Source organism: Pteropus vampyrus, unplaced genomic scaffold (genome assembly GCF_000151845.1).
Source record: "Pteropus vampyrus isolate Shadow unplaced genomic scaffold, Pvam_2.0 Scaffold149, whole genome shotgun sequence".
NCBI classification, from domain to species: Eukaryota; Metazoa; Chordata; class Mammalia; order Chiroptera; family Pteropodidae; genus Pteropus; species Pteropus vampyrus.
The window spans coordinates 1,878,522-1,882,315 of NW_011888930.1; the positions used below are offsets into that span (position 1 = coordinate 1,878,522).

The 3,794-nt window shown below is 35.8% G+C and overlaps 1 pseudogene; it reads left to right on the plus strand.

Moving 5' to 3' along the window:
• Positions 1 to 2,658: 2,658 nt before the first annotated feature.
• LOC105298289 lies at positions 2,659 to 2,964 on the plus strand (annotated as a pseudogene).
• The last annotated feature ends 830 nt before the right edge of the window (positions 2,965 to 3,794 follow it).

Here is a 3,794-nt window from a genome sequence, read left to right on the forward strand (position 1 = left end):
TAAGACCCATTGGTAATAAGCATATACACTCAGGAGTGTGGGCTGGGCTGTTACTTTGGTGAAATCATGCATAAAGACATGAACTGCCTATCAAAGTTCCTAACTGAGAATGTAAATTTAATAAGTATTTGTTGAAAGAGGTAGAAAGGGAGAGATGAGGGGATGAAGGAAGGAATGAAGAAAGGAACAAAGTCATATTTTAAGAACTGTAAGAAGATGAATATGGTCAGATAACTGAGTCTCAAGCCTGATTAAGAAGCTCTCAATTTTTTTCCTAAAAAGAATTGAATGGGTATTAGGCATATTGTTCTTTGTACTCTCCTTCTGAGATTATTTTCTCCAATTCACCATTTTTTAAAGCTGTGCATGTGATTGATAGTTCTTTCTCCAGTGCATATCAGAGTTTTCCTAGTATGTTGGGATTGTTTGCAGAAGCTTTTACACTTTATTGGACTATTTGGGGCCTTAGGGACCACATGATTCTTGCCTCAAAAAAAGTCTCACCATCTCTAGAGTATTACAACAGACTGCCTACTGAGTTTGACTTCTAACGATTTGGTGATTATGCTATTTCCACTTCTATTTTTGTGTTTCTTTCCTAGATTTTTCCCTTGCTACACATTTTGTGTTCAGCCCATCTCATCTACCATTCAGCAGTACTTGTATTTTTTGCTCAGTTATCAAGCCCAATGAATATGTGTTTCCATAAGACAGCAGCCTGATTTCAGTAATGTTGAAATAGCTACATTCTTGGTAATCTTGTCTACCTTAAGGATATGTTGTTAAGAGTTATTAAAAACTACATATGATGCTACTTATGATAACTATGTAGGCTTATCATGACACCTTGATTTTAACTTTTCATTAGGGTTTGAAGATCTTATTGATGAGAAGAACAACTCCCTGGTTGTAGTTTAATTTATGTGGCCCTATTTTAAAGCCCATGGTTCACGGTTTCTGGGGTTGAAGAGAGTACCATGTACTATATTTAAGGTACTATAATGGAAAATAAAATGATGAAATAGAAGAGGTAGGCGATGATTTTTTTTTTTTTTTTTAACATGGGTTAGAAAGAAATGGCGGGTCAAAAAAATCAATTTTGATGATACTGTTAGATAGGCCTCTGGAGCCCAAACTTTCAGCAGTGTTTTAAACTTCTACTAGAAGTTAATTTTAAAAATTTATAAGAATCTCTAGAACAGAGAAGCTGGGAGCATAGGCTCCGATCAAGGCCCTGTAGATGTCTGATTTTCTGCTGAATACTGGTGATCTGGACTGGCAACAGTGTGACTCCTGGGACCAGGACAGGAGTTTTACCTGGAATGAAATTTAGGAAGCCAGACTATAATAGTGAATTCTGGAGGAAGAATGGGCTTAGCATCAAATCCAAGGTTAAATGAAGATTAGTAGACAAGAAATAGAGGCGATCAAGTACAGATTTGAAAATAGTGTTGACTAGCACAGGGGGAGGAGCTGGGATGAAAAGTTCAGGACATGGATATTTAATAAAGGAAGGGTTTGGGGAGAAGCAGGGAAGGGTTAGCTTACCTAGACATAAGGTTGATAATGGCCATGGAGGGTGGTTATATTGACATAGGGAAAAGGAGAAAGAAGAGAGATAATGTGGTCTCAGAAGGCACGTTCTACTTTACCTTCTGTTTTTATCTGATATACTTAAATACATAACAGTGATTCTCAAAGTACTTTTACTTTACTAGCGGACAAAATCCTACATGGAGCTCCAATACCAAGAAGACTAGAAGCAGAGCTGCAGTGGTTGAAATTGGTGGCATTTGGGACCAAGGCCTTCCTCTTCTCCTGAGGGGGGCCCTAAAAAGAAGTTTCTGGCAGTTTCTATGGGTTTAATGGTATTTAAGAGGAAGTATGGTTCAAAGTGAATTAAAATTCTGGAATATTTTTGTGTAGATGTTTTACATGTGATATTAATGGAATGTATGGTTATTTCAATATTTAGTCTTTTAATTAAAGTAATTAAATTTAATTTTGGGGTATTATTGGTCATTTACGACATAATATATTGGTCGAGAGTAACTCTAAATCCAGACTGACTGGGATTTTGTTTATTTCACCACTTATCTTAGAAAAAATTCTCATTTTTTCTGTGCCTCAGTTTCCTCACTGGTAAAATTATATCTACCTCATAGGTACTATTATAAGGACTAAATGAATTAATACATATGCACTACTTAGAATGGCCCCTGGCATATGGTGTATGTTATATAAATATTTTCTATTGTTTTTGTCATTATCAATAATATTTTCTGTATCTTGTATTTACAAGCAGATTGCAAACTTCTTAAAGTCAGAGCATTATTTATGTTTCTTTTTATCTTGAATGACTAAAATAATGTTTTGTATATAATAGATGTTCAGGAAAATAATTAATAAATTAACCAGCTATTCATTGTGCACCTGCTATGAAACAAAGGCACGCCTAAGGTTTAAGAGCATAAAGATGACTAAAACAGGGTTCTTGAGAAACCTGCAGTATAATGACCCCAAATTAAGTAAAATATAGCATAATTATATATAATTAGGAGTCCGCCCCAACTTTGGAGGAAAAAGGCTGCAAGCGGAGCGGCCTGGTCGCCTCCGCTTCCAGAGTGAGCAGCCTCCAGGCCTCGGGGCTACTGCAGAATGATGGGTGGCAGTGGTTCTGTAGATTGCAGCATTCATGAGACCTGGAACGAAGCCAGAAATGTTTTCTTGGTAGTGATCCTCTTCAGCTTTGGTCTCTTCATGTAGGCCAAGAGGAATAAAAAGAAAACTATGAGGATATTCAGTGTGCCACTTATAGTGGAAACTTTGTCAGAGCCCAACTTTCATGACACAATAAGCAAAATTCTTTCAACACAGCAACTGGAAATGTATTCCATTTCAAGGAAGTATAACTTTCAACAGCCACCAAACCAATCTGACAGTGTGCAGCTCTCCTTGGAATGAAGTGTCGGAAAATGAGCAAATGCCTAATTGTTAAACAGTATGATAGCTAGCTCCTAATTCTACTAAATCATGAACAACATTTAAATAAAACTTCTGTCTCTATATAATTATTTTACTTATGACTTTCCCCCATTTTGTGTGTGTGTGTTTTGTTTTGATTTTTTAAATTGCGTCTCCAAGTCATTTGTTACACAAATAAAAAGCGACTCAAAAGGCCTGAAAACAGAGTCTGCACATACCTAAGAAATTGGAATATAACTAGAGATGGTGATTTTACCTTGTGCAAGCCTCTGATTTCTGCAGGATACAATCAGTAAGGAATGAAAACCCATCTTTGGAAGCAAGAATCCAGAGTTTATGCCACTTTGATTTGAACATTTCTGCAAAATTAAAAAATAAAAAGCCAGTTATTGGAATAATTTCCTCTTAGATTACATTCTGTTATAAATGTAAGAAATAGATAATGGACTAATTTCTGTTCTAATTGCTGTTGTTACCATCCTTTTATTGAATTAACTATTCACTTCTTCAGAAATTGCACTGTAGACTTTTCCGCATCATGAAGCACACCCACCGGCTAATTGAGCAAACTTTCTGGGACTGGAAATTTTCCCCCCTTAATTGTGTTCCTAGGAGTTTGTTTGCTTTTTTTTTTTTTAAATCCCAGTTTCATTTCTACCACAAGAATCTTCTTTAGGCCATACTGGTGCTATGCTGCTGAATAAATGGAGATCTCTTAATTGGTGTTAGTAACTTGCTTTTTAGTCATATGACTATCAATGTTAATGTAACTGTCTTTTTTTTAATGCTTTTTTAGCAAAATAAGGTTC